This window comes from Nothobranchius furzeri, chromosome 4, assembly GCF_043380555.1.
Source record: "Nothobranchius furzeri strain GRZ-AD chromosome 4, NfurGRZ-RIMD1, whole genome shotgun sequence".
In the NCBI taxonomy this organism is placed as follows: Eukaryota; Metazoa; Chordata; class Actinopteri; order Cyprinodontiformes; family Nothobranchiidae; genus Nothobranchius; species Nothobranchius furzeri.
The window spans coordinates 30,625,952-30,652,077 of NC_091744.1; positions in this window are offsets into that span (position 1 = coordinate 30,625,952).

Here is a 26,126-nt window from a genome sequence, read left to right on the forward strand (position 1 = left end):
TTATAACTTGGCTTCTGAATGTCCTAGAGAGGTTAGGTTTGTTTTAGTGTACTCCAATCAACAGCTCCTACAACCACAAAAAGGAATGGAGTCATTAGCACTTATGGTTTGTAAATGGCACCCAGAATTATGTTGCACGAAGCACAATTTCACATCATTCTGGGTTCACTTGTGTGAAAACAAGGTCCAATCAGGCAGAAACGTTACAGGAAGGTAGAATCTATTGAGTTGTAAGTGATCTGAACTTTTCAAGATGATCGCACATTCCTATAGGGGGTAAAACCATGTCCCAAAGGTCACCGGGCCTGGTGTCACTTTAAAGAAGTAGTCCAGTTACATCTTTGTGGGCTTATAACTTGGCTTCTGAATGTCCTAGAGAGATCAGGTTTGTTTTAGTATACTCCAATCAACAGCCCCTACAACCACAAAAAGGAATGGAGTCATTAGCACTTATGGTTTTTAAATGGCACCCAGAATTATGTTGCACGAAGCACAATTTCACATCATTCTGGGTTCATTTGTGTGAAAACAAGGTCCAATCAGGCTGAAACGTTACAGGAAGGTAGAATCTATTGAGTTGTAAGTGATCTGAACGTTTCATGATGATAGCATTTTCCTAAGGGGGTCAAACCATGTCCCAAATGTCACCGGTTCTGGTGTCAATTTAAAGTAGTAGTCCAGTTACACATTTGTGGGCTTATAACTTGGCTTCTGAATGTCCTAGAGAGATCAGGTTTGTTTTAGTGTACTCCAATCAACAGCCCCTACAACCACAAAAAGGAATGGAGTCATTAACACTTATGGTTCTTAAATGGCACCCAGAATTATGTTGCACGAAGCACAATTTCACTTCATTCTGGGTCCATTTGTGTGAAAACAAGGTCCAATCAGGCTGAGACGCTACAAGAAGGTACAATCTATTGAGTTGTAAGTGATCTGAATGTTTCAAGATGATCGCACATTCCTATAGGGGGTAAAACCATGTCCCAAAGGTCACCGGGCCTGGTGTCACTTTAAAGAAGTAGTCCAGTTACATCTTTGTGGGCTTATAACTTGGCTTCTGATTGTCCTAGAGAGGTTAGGTTTGTTTTAGTGTACTCCAATCAACAGCCCCTACAACCACAAAAAGGAATGGAGTCATTAGCACTTATGGTTTGTAAATGGCACCCAGAATTATGTTGCACGAAGCACAATTTCACTTCATTCTGGGTCCATTTGTTTGAAAACAAGGTCCAATCAGGCTGAAACGCTACAAGAAGGTGGAATCTATTGAGTTGTAAGTGATCTGAACTTTTCAAGATGATCGCACATTCCTATAGGGGGTAAAAACATGTCCCAAAGGTCACCGGGCCAAGTGTCACTTTAAAGAAGTAGTCCAGTTACATCTTTGTGGGCTTATAACTTGGCTTCTGAATGTCCTAGAGAGGTTAGGTTTGTTTTAGTGTACTCCAATCAACAGCCCCTACAACCACAAAAAGGAATGGAGTCATTAGCACTCATGGTTTGTAAATGGCACCCAAAATTATGTTGCACGAAGCACAATTTCACATCATTCTGGGTTCATTTGTGTGAAAACAAGGTCCAATCAGGCAGAAACGTTACAGGAAGGTAGAATCTATTGAGTTGTAAGTTATCTGAACATTTCTTGATGATAGCACTTTCCTAAGGGGGTCAAACCATGTCCCAAAGGTCACCGGATCTGGTGTCAATTTAAAGAAGTAGTCCAGTTACACATTTGTGGGCTTATAACTTGGCTTCTGAATGTCCTAGAGAGATCAAGTTTGTTTTAGTATACTCCAATCAACAGCCCCTACAACCACAAAAAGGAATGGAGTCATTAGCACTTATGGTTTTTAAATGGCACCCAGAATTATGTTGCATGAAGCACAATTTCACATCATTCTGGGTTCATTTGTGTGAAAACAAGGTCCAATCATGCTGAAACGTTACAGGAAGGTAGAATCTATTGAGTTGTAAGTGATCTGAACGTTTCATGATGATAGCATTTTCCTAAGGGGGTCAAACCATGTCCCAAATGTCACCGGTTCCGGTGTCAATATAAAGTAGTAGTCCAGTTACACATTTGTGGGCTTATAACTTGGCTTCTGAATGTCCTATAGAGGTCAGGTTTGTTTTAGTGTACTCCAATCAACAGCCCCTACAACCACAAAAAGGAATGGAGTCATTAGCACTTATGGTTTGTAAATGGCACCCAGAATTATGTTGCACGAAGCACAATTTCACTTCATTCTGGGTCCATTTGTTTGAAAACAAGGTCCAATCAGGCTGAAACGCTACAAGAAGGTGGAATCTATTGAGTTGTAAGTGATCTGAACTTTTCAAGATGATCACACATTCCTATAGGGGGTAAAACCATGTCCCAAAGGTCACCGGGCCAAGTGTCACTTTAAAGAAGTACTCCAGTTACATCTTTGTGGGCTTATAACTTGGCTTCTGAATGTCCTAGAGAGGTTAGGTTTGTTTTAGTGTACTCCAATCAACAGCCCCTACAACCACAAAAAGGAATGGAGTCATTAGCACTTATGGTTTGTAAATGGCACCCAGAATTATGTTGCACGAAGCACAATTTCACATCATTCTGGGTTCATTTGTGTGAAAACAAGGTCCAATCAGGCTGAAACGTTACAAGAAGGTAGAATCTATTGAGTTGTAAGTGATCTGAACGTTTCAAGATGATCGCACATTCCTATAGGGGGTCAAACCATGTCCCAAATGTCACCGGTTCTGGTGTCAATTTAAAGTAGTAGTCCAGTTACACATTTGTGGGCTTATAACTTGGCTTCTGAATGTCCTAGAGAGATCAGGTTTGTTTTAGTGTACTCCAATCAACAGCCCCTACAACCACAAAAAGGAATGGAGTCATTAGCACTTATGGTTTTTAAATGGCACCCAGAATTATGTTGCACGAAGCACAATTTCACATCATTCTGGGTCCATTTGTGTGAAAACAAGGTCCAATCAGGCTGAAACGTTACAAGAAGGTAGAATCTATTGAGTTGTAAGTGATCTGAACGTTTCATGATGATAGCACTTTCCTAAGGGGGTCAAACCATGTCGCAAAGGTCACCGGATCTGGTGTCAATTTAAAGAAGTAGTCCAGTTACACATTTGTGGGCTTATAACTTGGCTTCTGAATGTCCTAGAGAGATCAGGTTTGTTTTAGTGTACTCCAATCAACAGCCCCTACAACCACAAAAAGGAATGGAGTCATTAGCACTTATGGTTTGTAAATGGCACCCAGAATTATGTTGCACGAAGCACAATTTCACTTCATTCTGGGTACATTTGTGTGAAAACAAGGTCCAATCAGGCTGAAACGCTATAAGAAGGTAGAATCTATTGAGTTGTAAGTTATCTGAACGTTTCAAGATGATCGCACATTCCTATAGGGGGTAAAACCATGTCCCAAAGGTCACCGGGCCTGGTGTCACTTTAAAGAAGTAGTCCAGTTACATCTTTGTGGGCTTATAACTTGGCTTCTGAATGTCCTAGAGAGGTTAGGTTTGTTTTAGTGTACTCCAATCAACAGCCCCTACAACCACAAAAAGGAATGGAGTCATTAGCACTTATGGTTTGTAAATGGCACCCAGAATTATGTTGCACGAAGCACTATTTCACATCATTCTGGGTTCATTTGTGTGAAAACAAGGTCCAATCAGGCTGAAACGTTACAAGAAGGTAGAATCTATTGAGTTGTAAGTGATCTGAACAATTCATGATGATCGCACATTCCTATAGGGGGTCAAACCATGTCCCAAAGGTCACCGGGCCTGGTGTCACTTTAAAGAAGTAGTCCAGTTACACATTTGTGGGCTTATAACTTGGCTTCTGAATGTCCTAGAGAGATCAGGTTTGTTTTAGTGTACTCCAATCAACAGCCCCTACAATCACAAAAAGGAATGGAGTCATTAGCACTTATGGTTTGTAAATGGCACCCAGAATTATGTTGCACGAAGCACAATTTCACATCATTCTGGGTCCATTTGTGTGAAAACAAGGTCCAATCAGGCTGAAAGGTTACAAGACGGTAGAATCTATTGAGTTGTAAGTGATCTGAACGTTTCATGATGATAGCATTTTCCTAAGGGGGTCAAACCATGTCCCAAAGGTCACAGGATCTGGTGTCAATTTAAAGAAGTAGTCCAGTTACACATTTGTGGGCTTATAACTTGGCTTCTGAATGTCCTAGAGAGATCAGGTTTGTTTTATTGTACTCCAATCAACAGCCCCTACAACCACAAAAACGAATGGAGTCATTAGCACTTATGGTTTGTAAATGGCACCCAGAATTATGTTGCACGAAGCACAATTTCACTTCAATCTGGGTCCATTTGTGTGAAAACAAGGTCCAATCAGGCTGAAACGTTACAAGAAGGTAGAATCTATTGAGTTGTAAGTGATCTGAACGTTTCATGATGATCGCACATTCCTATAGGGGGTCAAACCATGTCCCAAAGGTCACCGGGCCTGGTGTCACTTTAAAGAAGTAGTCCAGTTACACATTTGTGAGCTTATAACTTGGCTTCTGAATATCCTAGAGAGGTCAGGTTTGTTTGAGAGTACTCCAGTTAACAGCCCCCATTACCCCAAAGAGGAATGGAGTCATTAGCACTTATGGTTTTTAAATGGCACCCAAAATTATGTTGCACGAAGCACACTTTCACATCATTCTGGGTTCATTTGTGTGAAAACAAGGTCCAATCAGGCTGAAACGTTACAGGAAGGTAGAATCTATTGAGTTGTAAGTGATCTGAACGTTTCATGATGATAGCACTTTCCTAAGGGGGTCAAACCATGTCCCAAAGGTCACCGGATCCGGTGTCAATTTAAAGAAGTAGTCCAGTTACACATTTGTGGGCTTATAACTTGGCTTCTGAATGTCCTAGAGAGATCAGGTTTATTTTATTGTACTCCAATCAACAGCCCCTACAACCACAAAAAGGAATGGAGTCATTAGCACTTATGGTTTGTAAATGGCACCCAGAATTATGTTGCACGAAGCACTATTTCACATCATTCTGGGTCCATTTGTGTGAAAACAAGGTCCAATCAGGCTGAAACGTTACAGGAAGGCAGAATCTATTGAGTTGTAAGTGATCTGAACGTTTCATGATGATAGCACTTTCCTAAGGGGGTCAAACCATGTCGTAAAGGTCACCGGATCTGGTGTCAATTTAAAGAAGTAGTCCAGTTACACATGTGTGGGCTTATAACTTGGCTTCTGAAAGTCCTAGAGAGATCAAGTTTATTTTAGTGTACTCCAATCAACAGCCCCTACAACCACAAAAAGGAATGGAGTCATTAGCACTTATGGTTTGTAAATGGCACCCAGAATTATGTTGCACGAAGCACTATTTCACATCATTCTGGGTCCATTTGAGTGAAAACAAGGTCCAATCAGGCTGAAACGTTACAAGAAGGTAGAATCTATTGAGTTGTAAGTGATCTGAACATTTCATGATGATAGCACTTTCCTAAGGGGGTCAAACCATGTCCCAAAGGTCACTGGATCTGGTGTCAATTTAAAGAAGTAGTCCAGTTACACCTTTGTGGGCTTATAACTTGGCTTCTGAATGTCCTAGAGAGGTTAGGTTTGTTTTAGTGTACTCCAATCTAAAGCCCCTACAACCACAAAAAGGAATGGAGTCATTAGCACTTATGGTTTGTAAATGGCACCCAGAATTATGTTGCACGAAGCACAATTTCACATCATTCTGGGTTCATTTGTGTGAAAACAAGGTCCAATCAGGCTGAAACGTTACAGGAAGGTAGAATCTATTGAGTTGTAAGTGATCTGAACGTTTAATGATGATAGCACTTTCCTAAGGGGGTCAAACCATGTCCCAAAGGTCACCGGATCTGGTGTCAATTTAAAGAAGTAGTCCAGTTACACATTTGTGGGATTATAACTTGGCTTCTGAATGTCCTAGAGAGATCAGGTTTGTTTTACTGTACTCCAATCAACAGCCCCTACAACCACAAAAAGGAATGGAGTCATTAGCACTTATCGTTTGTAAATGGCACCCAGAATTATGTTGCACGAAGCACTATTTCACATCATTCTGGGTCCATTTGTGTGAAAACAAGGTCCAATCAGGCTGAAACATTACAGGAAGGTATAATCTATTGAGTTGTAAGTGATCTGAACGTTTCATGATGATAGCACTTTCCTAAGGGGGTCAAACCATGTCCCAAAGGTCACCGGATCTGGTGTCAATTTAAAGAAGTAGTCCAGTTACACATTTGTGGGCTTATAACTTGGCTTCTGAATGTCCTAGAGAGATCAGGTTTGTTTTAGTGTTCTCCAATCAACAGCCCCTACAACCACAAAAAGGAATGGAGTCATTAGCACTTATGGTTTGTAAATGGCACCCAGAATTATGTTGCACGAAGCACAATTTCACATCATTCTGGGTCCATTTGTGTGAAAACAAGGTCCAATCAGGCTGAAACATTACAGGAAGGTAGAATCTATTGAGTTGTAAGTGATCTGAATGTTTCATGATGATAGCAATTCCCTAAGGGGGTCAAACCATGTCCCAAAGGTCACCGGATCTGGTGTCTAAAGAAGTAGTCCAGTTACACATTTGTGGGCTTATAACTTGGCTTCTGAATGTCCTAGAGAGATCAGGTTTGTTTTAGTATACTCCAATCAACAGCCCCTACAACCACAAAAAGGAATGGAGTCATTAGCACTTATGGTTTTTAAATGGCACCCTGAATTATGTTGCACGAAGCACAATTTCACATCATTCTGGGTTCATTTGTCTGAAAACAAGGTCCAATCAGGCTGAAACGTTACAGGAAGGTAGAATCTATTGAGTTGTAAGTGATCTGAACGTTTCATGATGATAGCAGTTTCCTAAGGGGGTCAAACCATGTCCCAAAGGTCACAGGATCTGGTGTCATTTTAAAGAAGTAGTCCAGTTACACATTTGTGGGCTTATAACTTGGCTTCTGAATGTCCTAAAGCGATCAGGTTTGCTTTAGTGTACTCCAATCAACAGCCCCTACATCCACAAAAAGAATGGAGACATTAGCACTTATGGTTTTTAAATGGCACCCAGAATTATGTTGCATGAAGCACAATTTCACATCATTCTGGGTTCATTTGTGTGAAAACAAGGTCCAATCAGGCTGAAACAATACAGGAAGGTAGAATCTATTGAGTTGTAAGTGATCTGAACGTTTCATGATGATCACACTTTCCTAAGGGGGTCAAACCATGTCCCAAAGGTCACCGGATCTGGTGTCACTTTAAAGAAGTAGTCCAGTTACACATTTGTGGGCTTATAACTTGGCTTCTGAATGTCCTAGAGAGGTCAGGGTTGTTTTAGTGTACTCCAATCAACAGCCCCTACAACCACAAAAAGGAATGGAGTCATTAGCACTTATGGTTTTTAAATGGCACCCAGAATTATGTTGCACGAAGCACAATTTCACATCATTCTGGGTTCATTTGTGTGAAAACAAGGTCCAATCAGGCTGAAACGTTACAGGAAGGTAGAATCTACTGAGTTGTAAGTGATCTGAACGTTTCATGATGATAGCACTTTCCTAAGGGGGTCAAACCATGTCCCAAAGATCACCGGATCTGGTGTCAATTTAAAGAAGTAGTCCAATTACACATTTGTGGGCTTATAACTTTGCTTCTGAATGTCCTAGAGAGATCAGGTTTGTTTTAGTGTACTCCAATCAACAGCCCCTACAACCACAAAAAGGAATGGAGTCATTAGCACTTATGGTTTGTAAATGGCACCCAGAATTATGTTGCACGAAGCACAATTTCACATCATTCTGGGTCCATTTGTGTGAAAACAAGGTCCAATCAGGCTGAAACGCTACAAGAAGGTAGAATCTATTGAGTTGTAAGTGATCTGAACATTTCAAGATGATCGCACATTCCTATAGGGGGTAAAACCATGTCCCAAAGGTCACCGGGCCTGGTATCACTTTAAAGAAGTAGTCCAGTTACACCTTTGTGGGCTTATAACTTGGCTTCTGAATGTCCTAGAGAGGTTAGGTTTGTTTTAGTGTACTCCAATCAACAGCCCCTACAACCACAAAAAGTAATGGAGTCATTAGCACTTATGGTTTGTAAATGGCACCCAGAATTATGTTGCACGAAGCACAATTTCACATCATTCTGGGTCCATTTGTGTGAAAACAAGGTCCAGTCAGGCTGAAACGTTACAGGAAGGTAGAATCTATTGAGTTGTAAGTGATCTGAACATTTCATGATGATCGCACACTCCTATAGGGGGTCAAACCATGTCCCAAAGGTCACCGGGCCTGGTGTCACTTTAAAGAAGTAGTCCAGTTACATCTTTGTAGGCTTATAACTTGGCTTCTGAATGTCCTAGAGAGATCAGGTTTGTTTTAATGTACTCCAATCAACAGCCCCTACAACCACAAAAACGAATGGAGTCATTAGCACTTATGGTTTGTAAATGGCACCCAGAATTATGTTGCACGAAGCACAATTTCACATCATTCTGGGTTCATTTGTGTGAAAACAAGGTCCAATAAGGCAGAAACGTTACAGGAAGGTAGAATCTATTGAGTTGTAAGTGATCTGAACGTTTCAGGATGATAGCACTTTCCTAAGGGGGTCAAACCATGTCCCAAAGGTCACCGGATCTGGTGTCACTTTAAAGAATTAGTCCAGTTACACATTTGTGGGCTTATAACTTGGCTTCTGAATGTCCTAGAGAGATCAGGTTTGTTTTAGTGTACTCCAATCAACAGCCCCTACAACCACAAAAAGGAATGGAGTCATTAGCACTTATGGTTTGTAAATGGCACCCAGAATTATGTTGCACGAAGCACAATTTCACATCATTCTGGGTCCATTTGTGTGAAAACAAGGTCCAATCAGGCTGAAACGCTACAAGAAGGTAGAATCTATTGAGTTGTAAGTGATCTGAACATTTCAAGATGATAGCACATTCCTATAGGGGGTAAAACCATGTCCCAAAGGTCACCGGGCCTGGTGTCACTTTAAAGAAGTAGTCCAGTTACACCTTTGTGGGCTTATAACTTGGCTTCTGAATGTCCTAGAGAGGTTAGGTTTGTTTTAGTGTACTCCAATCAACAGCCCCTACAACCACAAAAAGGAATGGAGTCATTAGCACTTATGGTTTGTAAATGGCACCCAGAATTATGTTGCACGAAGCACAATTTCACATCATTCTGGGTCCATTTGTGTGAAAACAAGGTCCAGTCAGGCTGAAACGTTACAGGAAGGTAGAATCTATTGAGTTGTAAGTGATCTGAACATTTCATGATGATCGCACACTCCTATAGGGGGTCAAACCATGTCCCAAAGGTCACCGGGCCTGGTGTCACTTTAAAGAAGTAGTCCAGTTACACCTTTGTGGGCTTATAACTTGGCTTCTGAATGTCCTAGAGAGATCAGGGTTGTTTTAGTGTACTCCAATCAACAGCCCCTACAACCACAAAAAGGAATGGAGTCATTAGCACTTATGGTTCTTAAATGGCACCCAGAATTATGTTGCACGAAGCACAATTTCACATCATTCTGGGTCCATTTGTGTGAAAACAAGGTCCAATCAGGCTGAAACGTTACAGGAAGGTAGAATCTATTGAGTTGTAAGTGATCTGAACGTTTCAAGATGATCGCACATTCCTATAGGGGGTAAAACCATGTCCCAAAGGTCACCGGGCCTGGTGTCACTTTAAAGAAGTAGTCCAGTTACATCATTGTAGGCTTATAACTTGGCTTCTGAATGTCCTAGAGAGATCAGGTTTGTTTTAATGTACTCCAATCAACAGCCCCTACAACCACAAAAACGAATGGAGTCATTAGCACTTATGGTTTGTAAATGGCACCCAGAATTATGTTGCACGAAGCACAATTTCACATCATTCTGGGTTCATTTGTGTGAAAACAAGGTCCAATCAGGCTGAAACGCTACAAGAAGGTAGAATCTATTGAGTTGTAAGTGATCTGAACATTTCAAGATGATAGCACTTTCCTAAGGGGGTCAAACCATGTCGCAAAGGTCACCAGATCTGGTGTCACTTTAAAGAATGAGTCCAGTTACACATTTGTGGGCTTATAACTTGGCTTCTGAATGTCCTAGAGAGATCAGGTTTGTTTTAGTGTACTCCAATCAACAGCCCCTACAACCACAAAAAGGAATGGAGTCATTAGCACTTATGGTTTGCAAATGGCACCCAGAATTATGTTGCACGAAGCACAATTTCACATCATTCTGGGTCCATTTGTGTGAAAACAAGGTCCAATCAGGCTGAAACGTTACAAGAAGGTAGAATCTATTGAGTTGTAAGTGATCTGAACGTTTCATGATGATAGCACTTTCCTAAGGGTTTCAAACCATGTCCCAAAGGTCACCGGATCTGGTGTCAATTTAAAGAAGTAGTCCAGTTACACATTTGTGGGCTTATAACTTGGCTTCTGAATGTCCTAGAGAGATCAGGTTTGTTTTAGTGTACTCCAATCAACAGCCCCTACAACCACAAAAAGGAATGGAGTCATTAGCACTTGTGGTTTGTAAATGGCACCCAGAATTATGTTGCACGAAGCACAATTTCACTTCATTCTGGGTCCATTTGTGTGAAAACAAGGTCCAATCAGGCTGAAACGCTACAAGAAGGTAGAATCTATTGAGTTGTAAGTGATCTGAACGTTTCAAGATGATCGCACATTCCTATAGGGGGAAAAACCATGTCCCAAAGGTCACCGGGCCTGGTGTCACTTTAAAGAAGTAGTCCAGTTACATCTTTGTGGGCTTATAACTTGGCTTCTGAAAGTCCTAGAGAGGTTAGGTTTGTTTTAGTGTACTCCAATCAACAGCCCCTACAACCACAAAAAGGAATGGAGTCATTAGCACTTATGGTTTGTAAATGGCACCCAGAATTATGTTGCACGAAGCACAATTTCACATCATTCTGGGTCCATTTGTGTGAAAACAAGGTCCAATCAGGCTGAAATGTTACAAGAAGGTAGAATCTATTGAGTTGTAAGTGATCTGAACGTTTCATGATGATAGCACTTTCCTGAGGGGGTCAAACCATGTCCCAAAGGTCACCGGATCTGGTGTCAATTTAAAGAAGTAGTCCAGTTACACATTTGTGGGCTTATAACTTGGCTTCTGAATGTCCTAGAGATATCAGGTTTGTTTTAGTGTACTCCAATCAACAGCCCCTACAACCACAAAAAGGAATGGAGTTATTAGCACTTATGGTTTGTAAATGGCACCCAGAGTTATGTTGCACGAAGCACTATTTCACTTCATTCTGGGTCCATTTGTGTGAAAACAAGGTCCAATCAGGCTGAAACGTTACAAGAAGGTAGAATCTATTGAGTTGTAAGTGATCTGAACGTTTCATGATGATCGCACATTCCTATAGGGGGTCAAACCATGTCCCAAAGGTCACCGGGCCTGGTGTCACTTTAAAGAAGTAGTCCAGTTACACATTTGTGGGCTTATAACTTGGCTTCTGAATGTCCTAGAGAGATCAGGTTTGTTTTAGTGTACTCCAATCAACAGCCCCTACAACCACAAAAAGGAATGGAGTCATTAGCACTTATGGTTTGTAAATGGCACCCAGAATTATGTTGCACGAAGCACAATTTCACATCATTCTGGGTCCATTTGTGTGAAAACAAGGTCCAATCAGGCTGAAACGTTACAAGAAGGTAGAATCTATTGAGTTTTAAGTCATCTGAACGTTTCATGATGATCGCACATTCCTATAGGGGGTCAAACCATGTCCCAAAGGTCACCGGGCCTGGTGTCACTTTAAAGAAGTAGTCCAGTTACACCTTTGTGGGCTTATAACTTGGCTTCTGAATGTCCTAGAGAGGTCAGGTTTGTTTTAGTGTACTCCAATCAACAACCCCTACAACCACAAAAAGGAATGGAGTCATTAGCACTTATGGTTTGTAAATGGCACCCAGAATTATGTTGCATGAATCACAATTTCACATCATTCTGGGTCCATTTGTGTGAAAACAAGGTCCAATCAGGCTGAAACGCTACAAGAAGGTAGAATCTATTGAGTTGTAAGTGATCTGAACGTTTCAAGATGATCGCACATTCCTATAGGGGGTCAAACCATGTCCCAAAGGTCACCGGGCCTGGTGTCACTTTAAAGAAGTAGTCCAGTTACACATTTGTGGGCTTATAACTTGGCTTCTGAATGTCCTAGAGAGATCAGGTTTGTTTTAATGTACTCCAATCAACAGCCCCTACAACCACAAAAAGGAATGGAGTCATTAGCACTTATGGTTTGTAAATGGCACCCAGAATTATGTTGCACGAAGCACAATTTCACATCATTCTTGGTTCATTTGTGTGAAAACAAGGTCCAATCAGGCTGAAACGTTACAGGAAGGTAGAATCTATTGAGTTGTAAGTGATCTGAACGTTTCATGATGATAGCACTTTTCTAAGGGGGTCAAACCATGTCCCAAAGGTCACCGGATCTGGTGTCAATTTAAAGAAGTAGTCCAGTTACACATTTGTGGGCTTATAACTTGGCTTCTGAATGTCCTAGAGAGATCAGGTTTGTTTTAGTGTACTCCAATCAACAGCCCCTACAACCACAAAAAGGAATGGAGTCATTAGCACTTATGGTTTGTAAATGGCACCCAGAATTATGTTGCACGAAGCACAATTTCACTTCATTCTGGGTCCATTTGTGTGAAAACAAGATCCAATCAGGCTGAGACGCTACAAGAAGGTAGAATCTATTGAGTTGTAAGTGATCTGAATGTTTCAAGATGATCGCACATTCCTATAGGGGGTAAAACCATGTCCCAAAGGTCACCGGGCCTGGTGTCACTTTAAAGAAGTAGTCCAGTTACATCTTTGTGGGCTTATAACTTGGCTTCTGAATGTCCTAGAGAGGTTAGGTTATTTTTAGTGTACTCCAATCAACAGCCCCTACAACCACAAAAAGGAATGGAGTCATTAGCACTTATGGTTTGTAAATGGCACCCAGAATTATGTTGCACGAAGCACAATTTCACTTCATTCTGGGTCCATTTGTGTGAAAACAAGGTCCAATCAGGCTGAAACGCTACAAGAAGGTGGAATCTATTGAGTTGTAAGTGATCTGAACGTTTCAAGATGATCGCACATTCCTATAGGGGGTGAACCCATGTCCCAAAGGTCACCGGGCCTGGTGTCACTTTAAAGAAGTAGTATAGTTACATCTTTGTGGGCTTATAACTTGGCTTCTGAATGTCCTAGAGAGGTTAGGTTTGTTTTAGTGTACTCCAATCAACAGCCCCTACAACCACAAAAAGGAATGGAGTCATTAGCACTTATGGTTTGTAAATGGCACCCAGAATTATGTTGCACGAAGCACAATTTCACATCATTCTGGGTTCATTTGTGTGAAAACAAGGTCCAATCAGGCTGAAACGTTACAAGAAGGTAGAATCTATTGAGTTGTAAGTGATCTGAACGTTTCATGATGATCGCACATTCCTATAGGGGGTCAAACCATGTCCCAAAGGTCACCGGGCCTGGTGTCACATTAAAGAAGTAGTCCAGTTACACCTTTGTGGGCTTATAACTTGGCTTCTGAATGTCCTAGAGAGGTCAGGTTTGTTTTAGTGTACTCCAATCAACAGCCCCTACAACCACAAAAAGGAATGGAGTCATTAGCACTTATGGTTTGTAAATGGCACCCAGAATTATGTTGCACGAAGCACAGTTTCACATCATTCTGGGTTCATTTGTGTGAAAACAAGGTCCAATCAGGCAGAAACGTTACAGGAAGGTAGAATCTATTGAGTTGTAAGTGATCTGAACATTTCATGATGATAGCACTTTCCTAAGGGGGTCAAACCATGTCCCAAAGGTCACCGGATCTGGTGTCAATTTAAAGAAGTAGTCCAGTTACACATTTGTGGGCTTATAACTTGGCTTCTGAATGTCCTAGAGAGATCAGGTTTGTTTTAGTATACTCCAATCAACAGCCCCTACAACCACAAAAAGGAATGGAGTCATTAGCACTTATGGTTTTTAAATGGCACCTAGAATTATGTTGCACGAAGCACAATTTCACATCATTCTGGGTTCATTTGTGTGAAAACAAGGTGCAATCAGGCTGAAACGTTACAGGAAGGTAGAATCTATTGAGTTGTAAGTGATCTGAACGTTTCATGATGATAGCATTTTCCTAAGGGGGTCAAACCATGTCCCAAATGTCACCGGATCTGGTGTCAATTTAAAGTAGTAGTGCAGTTACACATTTGTGGGCTTATAACTTGGCTTCTGAATGTCCTAGAGAGATCAGGTTTGTTTTAATGTACTCCAATCAACAGCCCCTACAACCACAAAAAGGAATGGAGTCATTAGCACTTATGGTTTGTAAATGGCACCCAGAATTATGTTGCACGAAGCACAATTTCACATCATTCTGGGTTCATTTGTGTGAAAACAAGGTCCAATCAGGCAGAAACGTTACAGGAAGGTAGAATCTATTGAGTTGTAAGTGATCTGAACGTTTCATGATGATAGCACTGTCCTATAGGGGGTCAAACCATGTCCCAAAGGTCACTGGGCCTGGTGTCACTTTCAAGAAGTAGTCCAGTTACACCTTTGTGGGCTTATAACTTGGCTTCTGAATGTCCTAGAGAGATCAGGGTTGTTTTAGTGTACTCCAATCAACAGCCCCTACAACCACAAAAAGGAATGGAGTCATTAGCACTTATGGTTCTTAAATGGCACCCAGAATTATGTTGCACGAAGCACAATTTCACATCATTCTGGGTCCATTTGTGTGAAAACAAGGTCCAATCTGGCTGAAACGTTACAGGAAGTTAGAATCTATTGAGTTGTAAGTGATCTGAACGTTTCAAGATGATCGCACATTCCTATAGGGGGTAAAACCATGTCCCAAAGGTCACCGGGCCTGGTGTCACTTTAAAGAAGTAGTCCAGTTACATCTTTGTAGGCTTATAACTTGGCTTCTGAATGTCCTAGAGAGATCAGGTTTGTTTTAATGTACTCCAATCAACAGCCCCTACAACCACAAAAAGGATTGGAGTCATTAGCACTTATGGTTTGTAAATGGCACCCAGAATTATGTTGCACGAAGCACAATTTCACATCATTCTGGGTTCATTTGTGTGAAAACAAGGTCCAATCAGGCAGAAACGTTACAGGAAGGTAGAATCTATTGAGTTGTAAGTTATCTGAACGTTTCATGATGATCGCACTTTCCTAAGGGGGTCAAACCATGTCGCAATGGTCACCGGATCTGGTGTCACTTTAAAGAATTAGTCCAGTTACACATTTGTGGGCTTATAACTTGGCTTCTGAATGTCCTAGAGAGATCAGGTTTGTTTTAGTGTACTCCAATCAACAGCCCCTACAACCACAAAAAGGAATGGAGTCATTAGCACTTATGGTTTTTAAATGGCACCCAGAATTATGTTGCACGAAGCACAATTTCAAATCATTCTGGGTTCATTTGTGTGAAAACAAAGTCCAATCAGGCTGAAACGTTACAGGAAGGTAGAATCTACTGAGTTGTAAGTGATCTGAACGTTTCATGATGATAGCACTTTCCTAAGGGGGTCAAACCATGTCCCAAAGATCACCGGATCTGGTGTCAATTTAAAGAAGTAGTCCAGTTACACCTTTGTGGGCTTATAACTTGGCTTCTGAATATCCTAGAGAGGTCAGGTTTGTTTTAGAGTACTCCAGTTAACAGCCCCCATTACCCCAAAGAGGAATGGAGTCATTAGCACTTATGGTTTTTAAATGGCACCCAGAATTATGTTGCACGAAGCACACTTTCACATCATTCTGGGTTCATTTGTGTGAAAACAAGGTCCAATCAGGCTGAAACGTTACAGGAAGTTGGAATCTATTGAGTTGTAAGTGATCTGAACATTTCATGATGATAGCACTTTCCTAAGGGGGTCAAACCATGTCCCAAAGGTCACCGGATCTGGTGTCAATTTAAAGAAGTAGTCCAGTTACACATTTGTGGGCTTAAAACGTGGCTTCTGAATGTCCTAGAGAGATCAGGTTTGTTTTAGTATACTCCAATCAACAGCCCCTACAACCACAAAAAGGAATGGAGTCATTAGCACTTATGGTTTTTAAATGGCACCCAGAATTATGTTGCACGAAGCACAATTTCACATCATTCTGGGTTCATTTGTGTGAAAACAATGTCCAATCAGGCTGAAACGTTACAGGAAGGTAGAATCTACTGAGTTGTAAGTGATCTGAACGTTTCATGATGATAGCACTTTCCTAAGGGGGTCAAACCATGTCCCAAAGATCACCGGATCTGGTGTCAATTTAAAGAAGTAGTCCAGTTACACATTTGTGGGCTTATAACTTGGCTTCTGAATGTCCTAGAGAGATCAGGTTTGTTTTAGTGTACTCCAATCAACAGCCCCTACAACCACAAAAAGGAATGGAGTCATTAGCACTTATGGTTTGTAAATGGCACCCAGAATTATGTTGCACGAAGCACAATTTCACATCATTCTGGGTTCATTTGTGTGAAAACAAGGTCCAATCAGGCTGAAACGTTACAGGACGTTAGAATCTATTGAGTTGTAAGTGATCTGAACGTTTCATGATGATAGCACTTTCCTAAGGGGGTCAAACCATGTCCCAAAGATCACCGGATCTGGTGTCAATTTAAAGAAGTAGTCCAGTTACACCTTTGTGGGCTTATAACTTGGCTTCTGAATATCCTAGAGAGGTCAGGTTTGTTTTAGAGTACTCCAGTTAACAGCCCCCATTACCCCAAAGAGTAATGGAGTCATTAGCACTTATGGTTTTTAAATGGCACCCAGAATTATGTTGCACGAAGCACACTTTCTCATCATTCTGGGTTCATTTGTGTGAAAACAAGGTCCAATCAGGCTGAAACGTTACAGGAAGTTAGAATCTATTGAGTTGTAAGTGATCTGAACATTTCATGATGATAGCACTTTCCTAAGGGGGTCAAACCATGTCCCAAAGGTCACCGGATCTGGTGTCAATTTAAAGAAGTAGTCCAGTTACACATTTGTGGGCTTATAACGTGGCTTCTGAATGTCCTAGAGAGATCAGGTTTGTTTTAGTATACTCCAATCAACAGCCCCTACAACCACAAAAACGAATGGAGTCATTAGCACTTATGGTTTTTAAATGGCACCCAGAATTATGTTGCACGAAACACAATTTCACATCATTCTGGGTTCATTTGTGTGAAAACAAGGTCCAATCAGGCTGAAACGTTACAGGAAGGTAGAATCTATTGAGTTGTAAGTGATCTGAACGTTTAATGATGATAGCACTTTCCTAAGGGGGTCAAACCATGTCCCAAAGGTCACCGGATCTGGTGTCAATTTAAAGAAGTAGTCCAGTTACACATTTGTGGGCTTATAACTTGGCTTCTGAATGTCCTAGAGAGATCAGGTTTATTGTAGTGTACTCCAATCAACAGCCCCTACAACCACAAAAAGGAATGGAGTCATTAGCACTTATGGTTTGTAAATGGCACCCAGAATTATGTTGCACGAAGCACTATTTCACATCATTCTGGGTCCATTTGTGTGAAAACAAGGTCCAATCAGGCTGAAACGTTACAGGAAGGTAGAATCTATTGAGTTGTAAGTGATCTGAACGTTTCATGATGATAGCACTTTCCTAAGGGGGTCAAACCATGTCCCAAAGGTCACCGGATCTGGTGTCTAAAAAAGTAGTCCAGTTGCACATTTGTGGGCTTATAACTTGGCTTCTGAATGTCCTAGAGAGATCAGGTTTGTTTTAGTATACTCCAATCAACAGCCCCTACAACCACAAAAAGGAATGGAGTCATTAGCACTTATGGTTTTTAAATGGCACCCAGAATTATGTTGCACGAAGCACAATTTCACATCATTCTGGGTTCATTTGTGTGAAAACAAGGTCCAATCAGGCTGAAACGTTACAGGAAGGTAGAATATATTGAGTTGTAAGTGATCTGAACGTTTCATGATGATAGCACTTTCCTAAGGGGGTCAAACCATGTCCCAAAGGTCACCGGATCTGGTGTGAATTTAAAGAAGTAGTCCAGTTACACATTTGTGGGCTTATAACTTGGCTTCTGAATGTCCTAGAGAGATCAGGTTTGTTTTAGTGTACTCCAATCAACAGCCCCTACAACCACAAAAAGGAATGGAGTCATTAGCACTTATGGTTTGTAAATGGCACCCAGAATTATGTTGCACGAAGCACAATTTCACATCATTCTGGGTCCATTTGTGTGAAAACAAGGTCCAATCAGGCTGAAACATTACAGGAAGGTAGAATCTATTAAGTTGTAAGGGATCTGAACGTTTCATGATGATAGCACTTCCCTAAGGGGGTCAAACCATGTCCCAAATGTCATTGGATCTGGTGTCTAAAGTAGTCCAGTTACACATTTGTGGGCTTATAACTTGGCTTCTGAATGTCCTAGAGAGATCAGGTTTGTTTTAGTATACTCCAATCAACAGCCCCTACAACCACAAAAAGGAATGGAGTCATTAGCACTTATGGTTTTTAAATGGCACCCAGAATTATGTTGCACGAAGCACAATTTCACATCATTCTGGGTTCATTTGTGTGAAAACAAGGTACAATCAGGCTGAAACATTACAGGAAGGTAGAATCTATTGAGTTGTAAGTGATCTGAACATTTCATGATGATAGCACTTTCCTAAGGGGGTCAAACCATGTCCCAAAGATCACCGGATCTGGTGTCAATTTAAAGAAGTAGTCCAGTTACACATTTGTGGGCTTATAACTTGGCTTCTGAATATCCTAGAGAGGTCAGGTTTGTTTTAGAGTACTCCAGTTAACAGCCCCCATTACCCCAAAGAGTAATGGAGTCATTAGCACTTATGGTTTTTAAATGGCACCCAGAATTATGTTGCACGAAGCACACTTTCTCATCATTCTGGGTTCATTTGTGTGAAAACAAGGTCCAATCAGGCTGAAACGTTACAGGTAGTTAGAATCTATTGAGTTGTAAGTGATCTGAACATTTCATGATGATAGCACTTTCCTAAGGGGGTCAAACCATGTCCCAAAGGTCACCGGATCTGGTGTCAATTTAAAGAAGTAGTCCAGTTACACATTTGTGGGCTTATAACGTGGCTTCTGAATGTCCTAGAGAGATCAGGTTTGTTTTAGTATACTCCAATCAACAGCCCCTACAACCACAAAAAGGAATGGAGTCATTAGCACTTATGGTTTTTAAATGGCACCCAGAATTATGTTGCACGAAACACAATTTCACATCATTCTGGGTTCATTTGTGTGAAAACAAGGTCCAATCAGGCTGAAACGTTACAGGAAGGTAGAATCTATTGAGTTGTAAGTGATCTGAACGTTTAATGATGATAGCACTTTCCTAAGGGGGTCAAACCATGTCCCAAAGGTCACCGGATCTGGTGTCAATTTAAAAAAGTAGTCCAGTTACACATTTGTGGGCTTATTACTTGGCTTCTGAATGTCCTAGAGAGATAAGGTTTATTGTAGTGTACTCCAATCAACAGCCCCTACAACCACAAAAAGGAATGGAGTCATTAGCACTTATGGTTTGTAAATGGCACCCAGAATTATGTTGCACGAAGCACTATTTCACATCATTCTGGGTCCATTTGTGTGAAAACAAGGTCCAATCAGGCTGAAACGTTACAGGAAGGTAGAATCTATTGAGTTGTAAGTGATCTGAACGTTTCATGATGATAGCACTTTCCTAAGGGGGTCAAACCATGTCCCAAAGGTCACCGGATCTGGTGTCAATTTAAAGAAGTAGTCCAGTTACACATTTGTGGGCTTATAACTTGGCTTCTGAATGTCCTAGAGATATCAGGTTTGTTTTAGTGTACTCCAATCAATAGCCCCTAGAACCACAAAAAGGAATGGAGACATTAGCACTTATGGTTTTTAAATGGCACCCAGAATTATGTTGCACGAAGCACAATTTCACATCATTCTGGGTTCATTTGTGTGAAAACAAGGTCCAGTCAGGCTGAAATATTACAGGAAGGTAGAATCTATTGAGTTTTAAGTGATCTGAACGTTTCATGATGATAGCACTTTCCTAAGGGGGTCAAACCATGTCCCAAAGGTCACCGGATCTGGTGTCTAAAAAAGTAGTCCAGTTACACATTTGTGGGCTTATAACTTGGCTTCTGAATGTCCTAGAGAGATCAGGTTTGTTTTAGTATACTCCAATCAACAGCCCCTACAACCACAAAACGGAATGGAGTCATTAGCACTTCTGGTTTTTAAATGGCACCCAGAATTATGTTGCACGAAGCACAATTTCACATCATTCTGGGTTCATTTGTGTGAAAACAAGGTCCAATCAGGCTGAAACGTTACAGGAAGGTAGAATATATTGAGTTGTAAGTGATCTGAACGTTTCATGATGATAGCACTTTCCTAAGGGGGTCAAACCATGTCCCAAAGGTCACCGGATCTGGTGTGAATTTAAAGAAGTAGTCCAGTTACACATTTGTGGGCTTATAACTTGGCTTCTGAATGTCCTAGAGAGATCAGGTTTGTTTTAGTGTACTCCAATCAACAGCCCCTACAACCACAAAAAGGAATGGAGTCATTAGCACTTATGGTTTGTAAATGGCACCCAGAATTATGTTGCACGAAGCACAATTTCACATCATTCTGGGTCCATTTGTGTGAAAACAAGGTCCAATCAGGCTGAAACATTACAGGAAGGTAGAATCTATTAAGTTGTAAGTGATCTGAACGTTTCATGATGATAGCACTTCCCTAAGGGGGTCAAACCATGTCCCAAAGGTCATTGGATCTGGTGTCTAAAGAAGTAGTCCAGTTACACATTTGTGGGCTTATAACTTGGCTTCTGAATGTCCTAGAGAGATCAGGTTTGTTTTAGTGTACTCCAATCAACAGCCCCTACAACCACAAAAAGGAATGGAGTCATTAGCACTTATGGTTTGTAAATGGCACCCAGAATTATGTTGCACGAAGCACAATTTCACTTCATTCTGGGTCCATTTGTGTGAAAACAAGGTCCAATCAGGCTGAAACGCTACAAGAAGGTAGAATCTATTGAGTTGTAAGTGATCTGAACGTTTCAAGATGATCGCACATTCCTATAGGGGGAAAAACCATGTCCCAAAGGTCACCGGGCCTGGTGTCACTTTAAAGAAGTAGTCCAGTTACATCTTTGTGGGCTTATAACTTGGCTTCTGAAAGTCCTAGAGAGGTTAGGTTTGTTTTAGTGTACTCCAATCAACAGCCCCTACAACCACAAAAAGGAATGGAGTCATTAGCACTTATGGTTTGTAAATGGCACCCAGAATTATGTTGCACGAAGCACAATTTCACATCATTCTGGGTCCATTTGTGTGAAAACAAGGTCCAATCAGGCTGAAATGTTACAAGAAGGTAGAATCTATTGAGTTGTAAGTGATCTGAACGTTTCATGATGATAGCACTTTCCTGAGGGGGTCAAACCATGTCCCAAAGGTCACCGGATCTGGTGTCAATTTAAAGAAGTAGTCCAGTTACACATTTGTGGGCTTATAACTTGGCTTCTGAATGTCCTAGAGATATCAGGTTTGTTTTAGTGTACTCCAATCAACAGCCCCTACAACCACAAAAAGGAATGGAGTTATTAGCACTTATGGTTTGTAAATGGCACCCAGAGTTATGTTGCACGAAGCACAATTTCACTTCATTCTGGGTCCATTTGTGTGAAAACAAGGTCCAATCAGGCTGAAACGTTACAAGAAGGTAGAATCTATTGAGTTGTAAGTGATCTGAACGTTTCATGATGATCGCACATTCCTATAGGGGGTCAAACCATGTCCCAAAGGTCACCGGGCCTGGTGTCACTTTAAAGAAGTAGTCCAGTTACACATTTGTGGGCTTATAACTTGGCTTCTGAATGTCCTAGAGAGATCAGGTTTGTTTTAGTGTACTCCAATCAACAGCCCCTACAACCACAAAAAGGAATGGAGTCATTAGCACTTATGGTTTGTAAATGGCACCCAGAATTATGTTGCACGAAGCACAATTTCACATCATTCTGGGTCCATTTGTGTGAAAACAAGGTCCAATCAGGCTGAAACGTTACAAGAAGGTAGAATCTATTGAGTTTTAAGTCATCTGAACGTTTCATGATGATCGCACATTCCTATAGGGGGTCAAACCATGTCCCAAAGGTCACCGGGCCTGGTGTCACTTTAAAGAAGTAGTCCAGTTACACCTTTGTGGGCTTATAACTTGGCTTCTGAATGTCCTAGAGAGGTCAGGTTTGTTTATGTGTACTCCAATCAACAACCCCTACAACCACAAAAAGGAATGGAGTCATTAGCACTTATGGTTTGTAAATGGCACCCAGAATTATGTTGCACGAATCACAATTTCACATCATTCTGGGTCCATTTGTGTGAAAACAAGGTCCAATCAGGCTGAAACGCTACAAGAAGGTAGAATCTATTGAGTTGTAAGTGATCTGAACGTTTCAAGATGATCGCACATTCCTATAGGGGGTCAAACCATGTCCGAAAGGTCACCGGGCCTGGTGTCACTTTAAAGAAGTAGTCCAGTTACACATTTGTGGGCTTATAACTTGGCTTCTGAATGTCCTAGAGAGATCAGGTTTGTTTTAATGTACTCCAATCAACAGCCCCTACAACCACAAAAAGGAATGGAGTCATTAGCACTTATGGTTTGTAAATGGCACCCAGAATTATGTTGCACGAAGCACTATTTCACATCATTCTGGGTCCATTTGTGTGAAAACAAGGTCCAATCAGGCTGAAACGTTACAGGAAGGTAGAATCTATTGAGTTGTAAGTGATCTGAACGTTTCATGATGATAGCACTTTCCTAAGGGGGTCAAACCATGTCCCAAAGGTCACCGGATCTGGTGTCTAAAAAAGTAGTCCAGTTACACATTTGTGGGCTTATAACTTGGCTTCTGAATGTCCTAGAGAGATCAGGTTTGTTTTAGTATACTCCAATCAACAGCCCCTACAACCACAAAAAGGAATGGAGTCATTAGCACTTATGGTTTTTAAATGGCACCCAGAATTATGTTGCACGAAGCACAATTTCACATCATTCTGGGTTCATTTGTGTGAAAACAAGGTCCAATCAGGCTGAAACGTTACAGGAAGGTAGAATATATTGAGTTGTAAGTGATCTGAACGTTTCATGATGATAGCACTTTCCTAAGGGGGTCAAACCATGTCCCAAAGGTCACCGGATCTGGTGTGAATTTAAAGAAGTAGTCCAGTTACACATTTGTGGGCTTATAACTTGGCTTCTGAATGTCCTAGAGAGATCAGGTTTGTTTTAGTGTACTCCAATCAACAGCCCCTACAACCACAAAAAGGAATGGAGTCATTAGCACTTATGGTTTGTAAATGGCACCCAGAATTATGTTGCACGAAGCACAATTTCACATCATTCTGGGTCCATTTGTGTGAAAACAAGGTCCAATCAGGCTGAAACATTACAGGAAGGTAGAATCTATTAAGTTGTAAGGGATCTGAACGTTTCATGATGATAGCACTTCCCTAAGGGGGTCAAACCATGTCCCAAATGTCATTGGATCTGGTGTCTAAAGTAGTCCAGTTACACATTTGTGGGCTTATAACTTGGCTTCTGAATGTCCTAGAGAGATCAGGTTTGTTTTAGTATACTCCAATCAACAGCCCCTACAACCACAAAAAGGAATGGAGTCATTAGCACTTATGGTTTTTAAATGGCACCCAGAATTATGTTGCACGAAGCACAATTTCACATCATTCTGGGTTCATTTGTGTGAAAACAAGGTACAATCAGGCTGAAACATTACAGGAAGGTAGAATCTATTGAGTTGTAAGTGATCTGAACATTTCATGATGATAGCACTTTCCTAAGGGGGTCAAACCATGTCCCAAAGATCACCGGATCTGGTGTCAATTTAAAGAAGTAGTCCAGTTACACCTTTGTGGGCTTATAACTTGGCTTCTGAATATCCTAGAGAGGTCAGGTTTGTTTTAGAGTACTCCAGTTAACAGCCCCCATTACCCCAAAGAGTAATGGAGTCATTAGCACTTATGGTTTTTAAATGGCACCCAGAATTATGTTGCACGAAGCACACTTTCTCATCATTCTGGGTTCATTTGTGTGAAAACAAGGTCCAATCAGGCTGAAACGTTACAGATAGTTAGAATCTATTGAGTTGTAAGTGATCTGAACATTTCATGATGATAGCACTTTCCTAAGGGGGTCAAACCATGTCCCAAAGGTCACCGGATCTGGTGTCAATTTAAAGAAGTAGTCCAGTTACACATTTGTGGGCTTATAACGTGGCTTCTGAATGTCCTAGAGAGATCAGGTTTGTTTTAGTATACTCCAATCAACAGCCCCTACAACCACAAAAAGGAATGGAGTCATTAGCACTTATGGTTTTTAAATGGCACCCAGAATTATGTTGCACGAAACACAATTTCACATCATTCTGGGTTCATTTGTGTGAAAACAAGGTCCAATCAGGCTGAAACGTTACAGGAAGGTAGAATCTATTGAGTTGTAAGTGATCTGAACGTTTAATGATGATAGCACTTTCCTAAGGGGGTCAAACCATGTCCCAAAGGTCACCGGATCTGGTGTCAATTTAAAAAAGTAGTCCAGTTACACATTTGTGGGCTTATTACTTGGCTTCTGAATGTCCTAGAGAGATAAGGTTTATTGTAGTGTACTCCAATCAACAGCCCCTACAACCACAAAAAGGAATGGAGTCATTAGCACTTATGGTTTGTAAATGGCACCCAGAATTATGTTGCACGAAGCACTATTTCACATCATTCTGGGTCCATTTGTGTGAAAACAAGGTCCAATCAGGCTGAAACGTTACAGGAAGGTAGAATCTATTGAGTTGTAAGTGATCTGAACGTTTCATGATGATAGCACTTTCCTAAGGGGGTCAAACCATGTCCCAAAGGTCACCGGATCTGGTGTCAATTTAAAGAAGTAGTCCAGTTACACATTTGTGGGCTTATAACTTGGCTTCTGAATGTCCTAGAGTGATCAGGTTTGTTTTAGTGTACTCCAATCAATAGCCCCTAGAACCACAAAAAGGAATGGAGACATTAGCACTTATGGTTTTTAAATGGCACCCAGAATTATGTTGCACGAAGCACAATTTCACATCATTCTGGGTTCATTTGTGTGAAAACAAGGTCCAGTCAGGCTGAAATATTACAGGAAGGTAGAATCTATTGAGTTTTAAGTGATCTGAACGTTTCATGATGATAGCACTTTCCTAAGGGGGTCAAACCATGTCCCAAAGGTCACCGGATCTGGTGTCTAAAAAAGTAGTCCAGTTACACATTTGTGGGCTTATAACTTGGCTTCTGAATGTCCTAGAGAGATCAGGTTTGTTTTAGTATACTCCAATCAACAGCCCCTACAACCACAAAACGGAATGGAGTCATTAGCACTTATGGTTTTTAAATGGCACCCAGAATTATGTTGCACGAAGCACAATTTCACATCATTCTGGGTTCATTTGTGTGAAAACAAGGTCCAATCAGGCTGAAACGTTACAGGAAGGTAGAATATATTGAGTTGTAAGTGATCTGAACGTTTCATGATGATAGCACTTTCCTAAGGGGGTCAAACCATGTCCCAAAGGTCACCGGATCTGGTGTGAATTTAAAGAAGTAGTCCAGTTACACATTTGTGGGCTTATAACTTGGCTTCTGAATGTCCTAGAGAGATCAGGTTTGTTTTAGTGTACTCCAATCAACAGCCCCTACAACCACAAAAAGGAATGGAGTCATTAGCACTTATGGTTTGTAAATGGCACCCAGAATTATGTTGCACGAAGCACAATTTCACATCATTCTGGGTCCATTTGTGTGAAAACAAGGTCCAATCAGGCTGAAACATTACAGGAAGGTAGAATCTATTAAGTTGTAAGTGATCTGAACGTTTCATGATGATAGCACTTCCCTAAGGGGGTCAAACCATGTCCCAAAGGTCATTGGATCTGGTGTCTAAAGAAGTAGTCCAGTTACACATTTGTGGGCTTATAACTTGGCTTCTGAATGTCCTAGAGAGATCAGGTTTGTT